The sequence below is a fragment of the Pinus tabuliformis genome, chromosome 4_2 (assembly GCF_031772625.1).
Source record: "Pinus tabuliformis cultivar Carrire ecotype Pingquan chromosome 4_2, CPIR1, whole genome shotgun sequence".
Classification (NCBI taxonomy): Eukaryota; Viridiplantae; Streptophyta; class Pinopsida; order Pinales; family Pinaceae; genus Pinus; species Pinus tabuliformis.
In genome coordinates this window covers 125829819-125842137 of record NC_142304.1, presented here as the reverse complement: position 1 = coordinate 125842137, position 12319 = coordinate 125829819, and the positions used below count along the sequence as shown (strand labels likewise).

The following is a 12319-nucleotide window of genomic DNA, read 5'->3' as shown; positions in this document are numbered from 1 at the left end:
ATCAGAGGGTCTTTTGACCCATCTATTTTTTGTAAACCCTAGGGTTTTGTATGCGGGCCCTTAGGCCCTGTTATGCCACCTCGCTTGCACACCTAGGTTAGTGTGGGAAAAATCCTCAACCCCACAAGGTGTGACTTGGTGGCAAGCTAAGAGATGGGGTTGTCACCTATTCCCAACTCTCTCCGTTAAAGCTCTCTCCTAGATAAGCTAAGGGGGGTGATCCCTAATGAAAGTTAGATGAAATGATATGGGTTTCTAGAAGATCTTAAGTTAATGGGACTACTTTCAAGACGTGAGCAAACTTGGTGAATATAATGGGATGTAAGATATATATTCAATAATCAAAACAACATTCAAGAGATAAGCATGTAAACCAGTGTCTTCTAAAATTATTGTTCAAATGAAATAAATACTTGCTCAAATAGATAAGTGAAATCACAAGTAGTCCTGCAAAATAGAACAATGTCAAATGAAAGACATCACTTGCAAGATGTAAATTGCACTTGTAAAGAGTTGCTCAAGTAAAGATAATGTGTTTCGTGATCATAAGCATAAGCATAGCAATTTGAAGGAAAATAAATTGCAAATGAAACTCAATGGATGCCAAATATTACTTGCAAAGTATAAGTAGATAAGCACTTGCTAAAGGGAATAATCAACAACAATAAATCACTTCATCAATGAGACATAAGATCATTCATCAAGTACATGAAATAAATAAATTGGAAATTGCTCTAAAATAAATGAGTTTGAATGATATGCAACTTAACTAAGGTGAGATGTAATTATCTTGGTAAATCGTAATCTATATGTCTATTTTAGGTGAGAGATTCTCGCTTCAACCTCCTACCAAGGGGTAAAGATTGGGGTGACTTGCAAGGAAGAAGGGCTAAGATGTTGAAATTTGTAACTAGGTTCGGTCTTCATAAATGTATTTGAGATGTACTTATCAAAAGAATGAAGAAAATATTTTTATTATTATTATTATGACTTATTAAAGCATGGGTTTCAAACTTGGGTCGTCATGTTTTAGGTCAAAGTTCCCATTGAGGACTTCTAGGATTTATTTCGAGTCATTAGAGTCATTGTACATTTAAAGAGACCCTTCTTGGGCTTTCGGATCATGTAAAAAGAATTATTTTTTAGTCAAAAATGAATTTACTCTCCTCCACACCAAGTCAGCCTCCAGTAATTCAACCTCACAGAAGGGCTATAAATACAAAGAGTTCAAATTCATTTGGAACATATCTCATTCTCTCTCTCATAGTTCTATCTTTGAAGTTGGAAGTTGGGAAGTGCGAAATTGTCTAAGAAATAAGATGGAAAGGAGTGCGAGTTTCTGAAGGAAGATAGTGTGAAAATTCCTGAATCTATACAAACAGAAATCCTACTGCAGTCACTGGTTTATCATTTCCTACTTGTTATTTTATTCAACAAGTTATTTAATTACAAACAATGATGAAAAACACTACTGGAGACTACACTGACATACAGATCATAAACTAAATCAATAGATGAGACAAACAAACAAGGGACACCGTTATTTTTGGACAACATGTCCTCGAAAAAACGCAATGCGGGAAAACCGGTGCAGCAGATAGAGGGTTTGTATTATTAAGCAAGCAGAGTCTGCGTACAGCAAGTTGCCTCTCACACCAGCTAACCTTTTAGAGAAATTACGGCAGCAAGAAGTACATACAAGGGTTTACCTCGTTCTCCAAGTCACAACTGATCCACTGAGTGGCCTGACTCCGGCAAACACTGCGAAATCCCAGCGCAATCACTGCTTGGGCCAGCGTCTTGCCTCTAGGAGACTGCGTCACCCCTTCTGCTAGATCGATTTGTTGGAGGAAGACTGTTATTTAGCCCTCCCAGCTCAGAACCTTGCTTCTCCAGCAAAATCTTGAACTTCTGACGAATATCCTGCACTGCCATTACAAGAGACCCTCTTGGCCTGCGTCAGCACTGCGTGAGCCCCTTCCTGGGTTGCGTAGGCCTCTGCACTGCCTCTCTAATGCTACTGCTACCTCTCTGCCCAGTACTCTTTGGCTCGGAACTCCTTTCCAATCCAAATCTCTGCTTCTGCCCCTCTCACTACAACTCAGATCACTAGTTCAATTTTCTCAGCAAACCACACCCTAGAAAAATCAAACTGATTTGATCACTCAGTGTATCTCCAACTGACCCTCAAGCCTCCTCTTATACTTTTCCTGTTGATGAATCAATGGTCGAGATTAAGTCCCTAATCAACGGCTAAGATTAAAACAGACTTGATCCTCGTCTCTTAGAAGCTTCTCACCCATATTTTTATTAATACCCATTAATATTTTTATTTTCCTAAGTTTAGACTTAGGAACCCCATTAAAAATATTAATTATTTTAATAACTCACAATCTGGGTGGAATTTCTCCAAACGATTTTTGGGTCTTGGAGATCTTATGTATTCTAGCCCCTCCACAAAATTTCAAAGCTAGAGCACATCCGATGCTACCCCAAAATCAATAGATAGAGGACCTCAAGATCGAAATTTTGGGACAAGTCTCACTCAATTCCGAGGAGTATCAAGGGAGATCGAAGTCTTCCAAGTTTTGTTGAAGTTGTTGCTACTACATCCACTGGGTCAGAGCTATTGCTACATCTGTTGGGTCGGAGTTCCTCTCCTTATACCTCCAAAATGATCAAATGCTCTCACACTCACCCTCTATTTATACACAAATGAGGGACTTCTCAAAACGTCATAATGAGGGGCTGCCAACTGTCATGAGCCTAAAATACCTTAGGCTGACCTACATACACACTTGCAAACCCATCATTAACCTTCAAAAATTCATAACTCCTCAATGACAACTCGGAATCGGATGAATCTAGTTGCGTTAGAATCGTCTCGTCGAGAGCTATCATCTTTGTCCATTACATGTCAAAGACTCGTCATGATATTGGCCCAAATATCTATGGGTGAAAAACCCTAGGCTTGGGTTCTAAGCAATGTTCCAGTTATCGTTATCGAGATATTATCGGCAAGGGAAAAAATCGGGAAATAATAGGGAAAAAATCGTAAAATACAAAAATATTCAGTTTTTTCCAATTTTTTTAATATCTAAAGCATCTACAACATAAAATAAATACATTGACACATAAATATGATAAAAAAACTAATATATAAGATGTGTAATATCATTTCTAGTGCTACATCACACATAACAGTGAATCATGTCCTGAATAGTAAGTCCTGACTCCTAAGTCCCAACTCAGCCTCAAAATATCAACAAAAAATATAATAATGTATCTCATATCATGAGTCATAATGTCATATACAATGAAATGAACCAAATAACTAAAGTCTAATACCACTGATTTCCTCTGCCCCTCTTGCAAGAAAATGCAATAGCTTTCCCTTTCCCTCTAGATGTAGATGCCAGTGGAGTTGGCAGTGGACTATGTTGTGCTCTAGAAGCTGAAGAACTAGGAGCTACAGAAGGTAGACCACGTCCTCTACTGGTGACAAGGGTAGCCTGGGCAGGTTGTGTCACCTCCTCCTCGTTTAAAAAAAAAAAAAAAAAAAAATTGATTTTTTTTCAAGATTTTTTCCCAAAAAATCGTGATCTTTTGCGAAAGAAAACAAATAAAATAAATAAATGAAAAAAAATAAATAACGTAAAAATCAGGCGATAATATCGCCGAACTCAAAAAATCGTGATTTTCCGATATTATCGTGATAATATCGCGATTTTCGCAACATTGGTTCTAAGCCCACAAGCCTACTTGTGGCGCTTTGACCTCCAACCCTCGAACACTAGGGCTTGGAGTACCTCCCAAGCTGCACAAATCAACATTCCGCGGAGCAATTGCCAGAGGAGTTTTGGAGAAGGAAATACAGGGGAAGACTAGACTTTAGGGCCAGAGGAGTTTTGGAGAAGGAAATACAGGGGAAGACTAGCCTTTAGGAGGATTTTGGGAGCTGGAGATTTCTGTTTCGGAGCAACGTGATTGCCAACACTCAAGGCCAGTGCAGGAACTCGTCACTGGACACACGTGGGAATTCATGGGTCAGTTGTGGAGCGAGGATTTGCCGGGAATGATAAGGGGAAGCTCAGGAAAGATTATCTCAACCATTTTGGTGTGTTTTGGAGGGCTTATTCTGGAGTTACAGACAGGTCGTACATTTCAACAGTTGGGGAGGGTGTGGCTCTTGGGAGGCCGAATTTCGGGGGTCAAAACCAAGCCAAACCTTTTCTAGGTTTTGGTGGGTTTTGGTTGAGGAGCTTGGGGCTAATTTTGCAGAATCTTTTGGGCAGAGTTGAGGGGTCAAACAGGAGTCCCAACTCAGCCAGCAGCTACAAGAGCTAGTGGGAATTTGGGCCAAAATTCCAAGGTCAACATTTGGCCAATTCCTTCGAGGGTTATTCTGCGTATTTGGAAGAGAGGTTTGGGTTAATTTCTTGGAATTTTCTGAGCACCGGAGGTAGGGTTCTAGCAACATCTTTGTCGCAGACCGCATAGTTTCACAAGGGTAGCGCACGGCATCATTGCAACAGTTATTTGTGCCAACTGGGCTTGACATATTACCACTTGGGCTTGATCACGCTTGCCATCGAGGCAAGCCCAAGTGCACCACTTCCACATTATTGTACTGTCCTCCCAAATTATAATAAAATGGCTTAGTTGTTGGTTATTAACTTATTACTGGACTTTTTATGGGTGTTCACTGAATGTTTCAATTTTATGGTGTTGTTTTTATTGTTTGCTTTGCATAGCACTATTTTTCCTAGTTTGGGACATTACAGTGGTATCAGAGCATGATCATGCCCCAACTATGGGTAGCTAGAAGATCATGGGAGATTTGGGTATGAGTGCACAGTGACGGGTGAAAACAGAGACAAACCCATGGCTCAAGGGAAATCTAGTATGCATAAATTCTGGGGTGGAATCTGTTGGGACAATGAGAGGTTGGCCCAGTTGAGGAGGGTGACAGACCAAACCCATCCTCGCCCTTACAACAGAGACACTAGAGGTGAGCAAGTCGTGGGGGTGCAACCATCTACCTCATGTGGGGAAGGTCAACAGAGTCAAGACACTAGATCTCCTGAGAAAGAGCAGGCAGGACAGGGGCAGTTAGAGGGTGAGACCAGGGGTCGCTTTTGTTGGTGAAGACCTGGATTTAGATATTAGGAGCCTGAGGAGGAGGTTGAGCATGATGTTGAGATCCCACAAGATGATGAGGAGCACATCGATCTACCCAGTGTGGCGCAGGAGTCACCATTATTCGAGACCTCTTTGATAGCCCTAGTTGAAAGCTTGGTGGAGAGGTTAGAGCCTATCCACATAGAGCCATCTATTGAGGAGGAGTCACCCACGATTGAGATGCAGATAGTTGTTGAGGTGTCGAGAGTTGTGACCGAGTCTGCGGGTGACAGATACCCACGGCAGTTTCATCAATTCCAAGTCAGCCTTCTAGCATTAAGGGAGAAGGCCACGACAGTACGAGAGACCATTCTATAGCAAAACAAGGAGCTGGAGGCCATGAGAGTGGTTTATGTTAAGTCAGTAGCCAAACTAACTCGCATTGGGGTACGGTTGGATTCCCTAATGGTACAACTAGAGTGCACTTTAGAGCATCAAAGCAGCCCTCTGCAGACATACATAGATGGGGCCTATAGTGTCAGTAGTTTAGCTCTGCACCTTGGAGACAGAGAGGCAGAGCCACCTCGACATATTTTGTTTTGACCAGGTTGATGAGGTGAGGCAACATGAGCAATGTAGGGTGCAGCATCTGCAGGATGGAGGGCTTGTCCTGCATATGAGAGTTTGTACATTCAATCCCTCCCTCGAGGTTGGATGGCGAGAGATTCTAAGATGGTACCCGATGGAGTGAGCTATGGAGATGGTAGTGGACCCAGGTGGAGCTCAGCAGGAGTTTCCAAGCACTAGGGATGCCGAAAGCCCCGATTGGCTTTGGGATCCTGGGGGGGACCACCTATCATTTCTCAGGTCTACTGGTTGACTACAACTTGGATGTATAGTTGACCTAGCAGCTGAGCACGCACATTCGCTAGGGGAGTTTGGGTCAACAACAGTAGCCAACCAGCTTATGGGAAGACTCCTTGGCTTGTCTTGGTATGACGATTGTGCATGGGATCACAGGATGATCCGCCAACTATGGTAGGATTTTTTCGGAGGAAATTGCATCGGCGGGCCACTAGACAATGCCTTTTATGGAGCTGGGGATTCCTCATGCTTGCGTAGGGCATAGAGGACACAGAGGAACAGAACGGTGGTGGCATCACTACTGGTACCTAGAGAGATTCACTTCTTTGGCCCCTCAGGGAGGATTTGTAGGGGATGTCCCCTCATCAGAGAGCATGGTGATGCGATGGTGCAGGTGATGATATGGGTTGGATGCAGGCCAACACTATGGACACAGCTTTAGTCCATCTCATTCAACGATGGGTAGGAGCATCTAGCGTGGAGCGGTGGTCTGCAAATGGGCATGGAGAAGCATGGGGGTGTGTCGTAGCATGTTGGACTGCATCGTGGAGTGGAAGTGCTTCACATCGCATTGAGTACATGCAGGGAGTGACAGGTGCAGTGACACAGGTGGGACACAAGACGGTACAAGATGGCATAGCCGTAACCAAGGGTATCTAGCGGTGTAAAGTGGCATGTCCAGGAGTACTGGGATGATCGGTGGTATGCAGGGGCGTATGGTGCTGCACAACGAGGTCTTGGAGTGTTTCCTCCAAGGAGACCAATGGACGGAGACACCGAGCATACATTTGGGTGTAGTTCACCCAAGATCGACGGGGATGCAGATGAGCAATACTTGATGGTATCCGCGGGGACTCATGCACCTGGCCCTCTTCTACATCCCTCACGGGCACAATCGATTTTGTTGTTGACTTTTTGCACTCTGGGTATGACTAGTGGGGGACAAGGAGCACACCCGAGATATTTGGATGACACTCAGTGCACTAGGGGAGAGACTTCTCAGCAGTCGAATTAGGTTGGTGCGTCAGTTGACAACCACAGGTTGGGGGATGAGGTGACCATCTGCAGGGGTGGCATATCATTCATCACCGATTCTACATCTGGGGAGACAGTCACGAGGGAGACATGTTGATTTTTGGTAGCATCGGATGTGCTCTAGCCATGAAAATTGGTGGAGAGGCTAAGGCACATGAGATATCCAATATCCAAAAATTGTTTGGAGAAATTCCACCCAAATGAAGAGATATTAAAATAATTAATATTTTTAATGAGTTCCTAAGTCTAAACTTAGGAAAATTAAAATATTAACGTGTATTAATATAATATGGGTGAGAAAGTTCTAAATAACGAGGATCAAGCCAGATCTAATCTTAGCCGTTGATTAGGGACTTAATCTCGGTCATTAAATCGTAAACAGGAAAAGTATTAGAGGAGGCTTAAGGGTCAGTTGGAGACACACCAACAGAGATCAAGAATTCGATTTTCTGGGGCTAGGTTTGCTAAGGAAATCGAATTAGAGATCAGTTGCAGTGAGGTGTAGTTCAGCAAGGGATTTCGATCCAAGGTTGAAGAATATATATCAGAGGCAGCAAAGTGCCGAAAGAGGCAGCGCAGAGCCTAGGGGGGCTAACGAAAAGGCTAAGGAGGCCAATGCAGAGGACGCAGAAAGCCGCAGACACTGACGCAAACACCGCAAAGGGCTATAGAGGTTGACGTTGCGCTGAAGAGGCTGCGCTGATGAAGTTTTGTGGGGCATATTGACAAAAGATCAACCGAGAGAGCGTGACGCAGTTCCAGAGGAGTGCATGGAGCAGCTTTCGTTCTCCAGCACAAGGAACAGTCAAAGTCACTATGGGGTTGATCATCCGGTTACTGATTTCCCAGAATATCTGTCTCCAGAGAGAGGTACTACTGCCAAGGATATTCTCTGAAGGGTGAGCCATTTCTAGCACCCTAGTTGTATTCAGAAATCTGCTTAATAATAAAACCCTCATATATGTTACACCGGTTTTCCCACATTGGGTTTTTCCAGGGACGATTGTCCAAAATAACGGTGTCCCTTGTGTTGTCTCAGTTTATTTCAGTTGTTGATCTATATATTTGTGAAGGTTGCAATTGTGTTTACTTCGATGTTTATGTTATTAAATAACTTGTTAATGTAAAGAACAAGTACGAGATAGTAAACCAGATATTGCAGTAGGGGTTTCTGATGTGTTAGATTCAGAACTTTTCACATGTGTCACTCTTTTCTCAAGGCATGTCAGGACCATGCATGAGCAGAGGATACCGGGTACGAATGAGGTAGTTTCCCAGTATGTGTCTAGGCTCCAGACATTATATTGGCACATTATCCAGAGGGCGGATGGCAAACCCAAGAGAGATGGTTGGCAGGGATCCACATACCCTGAGCCGATTACGAGTATCGGATACCCATCTATTGGCTGCATTGTGAGGGTATCTATTTGGCACACGTGGCTTCGAGCGATCATCAACACTACACAGTGGCATGTATAGGGAAAATTAGCATGCATCAAACTAGCCCACGATATATGGAGCCTATATATTGATCACATACAGGGACTAGAGATGAGGCATGGATGGATTCCTGTAGTTTTCAGAGCTATGTTGCAACAAGTCCAACTAAGGGATGAAAGGATTCGGTTAATTGATAGATCACTCTATCGCGTGATGGTCGGAGTCATGGCAGAGAGTGGTCTATTTCACTCTAGGGTTGGGACATGGGGGTACACAGTGGCCTTCATCGGATGGCGAGGCGGGCTTTCTATGTGGTTGCACCGGTCCGAAGTTAGATATAGATGGGTAAACTTTGGCTTCATGGGGATGTCTGGACATGATGTGTCTCACCTCTATCGGTATTCCACCATCGAGTTCCAGGAGAGGGGGATACAATGTACGCATGATGGGGAGTCATCTAGAGCCTGAGTGGTGCAGCGACAACATGGTCACACCCTTCTATGGCTAGCATGGGACACAGACATCACAGTACTAGACAACTCAGCGACCATTAAGGGTGAGCCGACTACAACAGGGGGAGGTCACTCAAGGCTTCCTTCGGGCTTTAGCGAGTCACCAATGGCGTGGGGGACTTCTGGTATTTATACCGGACAAGATAGTGAGTGGACCGAGGGGAGCTTCAGGTGGGACAAGATGGATTCGGATCCTAGCATGGAGGGATTCTTTCATGTCAGGACAGTGCAGGGACCGAAGAGGACTCAACGGCACATTTGGGACCCCAATATCCCTGATGGTGATAAGGGTGATCAGCGTACAAAGGAGGTGCTTGTTCAGGCAGTGCTGGAGGACAAGCGATTTTTGGTGCAATGGAGGAACTTGCCGGATGAGGATGCCACCTCGAAGGGTGAACTGTGAAAATTTCTAACCCGAAATTCTACTGCAGCAACTAATTTATTCACCTACTTATTCTTCACAATAAGTTATTTACGAAATCCCATCAGCAAACATTAAAATAAATTCTACTGCACTTATCACATAATTACATAGAGAAAAATACATGCACAAGAACCCATCACATCAACGCAGTTGTTTTTGGAAAATTGTCCCAGGAAAAACCCAATGTGGGAAAACCGGTGCAGTAGATGAGGGTTTTATTAATATTCAGCAACAATCGCTTTACAAGGAATGATTTTACAGCAAAACTGAGAGAAAACACCTGAGACTTTCCCCTCGAAACTTTCTGACACCGTGGAGACCCTTCGCCCCACTTCAGCGTCACCTCTGCGTCACTCTGCATGGTTCTGCATCCCTCTACGCCAGCCTGCATGAGAGTTGCGTCTCGCTTGGACTGCGTCTCCCTCTATGTTGTCTCTCAATACCCCTACGTCACCTCCTCCTTAGTAACTGACTATTGTAGATGCCTTCCTCTTCCTCCTCCCTGCAACTCTCCCTCTGAAATCAATCTCCTTCTCTTTGAGAATCGATTTTCCCTGGGACACTGCGTATCTGTCGGTGTGTCCACAAATGATACTCAAGTCTTTTCTTATACTTTTCCTGTTGATGAATCGACGGCCGAGATTAAGTCTCTAATCAACGGCTAAGATTAAAACAGACTTGATCCTCGTCTCTTAGAAGCTCCTCACCCTTATCTTTATTAATACCCATTAATATTTTTATTTTCCTACGTTTAGACTTAGGAACTTATTAAAAATATTAATTATTTTAATAACTCCTCATCCGGGTGGAATTTCTCCAAACAATTTTTGGGTCTTGGAGATCTCATGTGACTTAGCCTATCCACCAAATTTCAAAGCTAGAGCACATTCGATGCTACCCAAAATCAACCCTCCCTCTTAGCAAGGAATGTGCTCTAGCATCAGTCCTCTCTGTCGATGCTTGCCCTGTTACCCCACATCCACAGCACTGCTGCTTCCTGTACTACTACCCATGACACTGCCACTACCACTGCTACATCTGTATTGCAGCTCGTCAACATGTTGCATTAGCTGCCCATAACATTGTCACTACTAACTGCTGCACTACAACTCCCAACAGTAGATACTTATCCGTTTCTACTACTGAAATGGATTCTTCACCATCTCCATCTTCTCCCTGCAATAAACAAACTGTGTTCTTCCTAGAGCTTTGGTGAGGATGTCTGCCCCCTGTTCTCCTCTAGGAGTGTACCACAATTGAACTGCCCCCGTTAAACACAGTCTCTGACAAAGTAACACCTTATATCAACGTGCTTCGACCGATCATGAAATACTGGATTCTCACAAAGCTTGATGCAACTCTGATTATCACACAAAATCTTGGTCACTTCCATCCTTCTCCTGAATAGATTCACAAGTAATTTCATAAGCCATATGGCTTCGCACGAAGTTGTGCTAGCTGCCATATATTTTGCTTCAGCTGAACTTAGAGCCACGGATTTCTATTTCCTACTACACCAGGAGGTCGTTCCTAATCCAATGTTGAAACAGTACCCAGTTGTACTTTTCTAATCTACTGAACTTCCAGCCCAATCTGCGTCAGTGAACCCACTCAGTGTGATGTCATTGCTTTGAGTGTACAATAGTCCATGCTCGATTGTTCCTTGTATATACCTGAGAACATGTTTGGTTGCTGCCCAGTGCACCCTCTTGGGTTCCAACATGAACTGACTGAGGGTGTTGACAGCGTAACAAATCTCTGGCCTCGTATTGACCAGATACATCAGGGATCCTATAAGCCACCTATATAAGGTGGGATCAACGTCTTTATCTTCTGATGCATCAATCTTCTTCCAGTTGGTGATCATTGGAGTAGCCATAGGTCTACAGTCCTGTATCCTGAATCTTTTCAAGATCTCTGTAGCACATCTCCGTTGTCCAAGGAAGATCTCACCCTTCTGTTGCCAAAATTCCAACCACAGAAAATAATGCATCTATCCCAAATCCTTCATGTCAAATTATGTGGCTAGGTTTTTCTTCTAGTCTTTGATGAGCTTGGATCATGCTGTCAAGAAAAGATCATCCACATATAACAGCTATATGAGAGGCTCATTCTCTACGACAAGATACTAGAGATTAGGACTTGCATTACTCTTGACAAACCCCATCTTCTGCGAGTAGCCATCAATTTGACCGTACCATGCTCTAGGTGCATGTTTAAGCCCATACAAGGCTTTCTTTAATCTACATACATGAGATTTCTTCCCATGTGTCTCAAAACCCTCTGGCTGTTCAATGTATACTTCTTCTTCTATCACCCCGTTCAAAATTGTCATCTTGACATCCATCTGGTGAATCTCCCACCCCATCTGTGCTGCAAGGGATATCACAGTTCTAATAGAAGTATACTTGGCTATTGGGGCGAAGGTTTCTTTGTAGTTTATCCCTTCCTTCTGAGCATACCCCTTAGCCACAAACCTGGCTTTGTATTTCTCCACACTGTCGTCTGCAGCATATTTGACTTTGAAGATCCATCTCGAACCTACCACTGACCCGTCCTGAGGCCTAGGTACCACTTCCCAGACATTATTGACCATTATAGAACTGTATTCCTCCACCATAGCATCTACCCATACTTGATGCTGAACGACCTCCTGAAAACTAGAGGGTTCCCCAAACTCAGCTACTAGGGCCGCCTGGTATTTGTCTGGCTGTCTTCACTCCCTTTTATTATTCCTGGGTGCACCAATGAAGTCCTCTGCATCCCGTAGTATCTATTGGAGTGGGTACATCTATCTGCTCTTCCTCTTCCTGATATTCCTCCTGTTCTAAAGCTTTGCCTTTAGGAGAATTGTTGGCACTAGTTTCTGTTGGTCGAAGTGGTTGGACTAACGAATCGTCTTTTTACTGCTCCTCGGAAGGCA

The 12319-nt window shown here is 43.7% G+C and overlaps 1 protein-coding gene across 1 annotated transcript in view; it reads right to left on the bottom strand.

The window, feature by feature from the left end:
• Positions 1 to 12319, bottom strand: part of LOC149168568 (protein DAY-LENGTH-DEPENDENT DELAYED-GREENING 1, chloroplastic-like) — a 281952-nt gene that overhangs the window by 125868 nt on the left and 143765 nt on the right. The window lies entirely within an intron of this gene.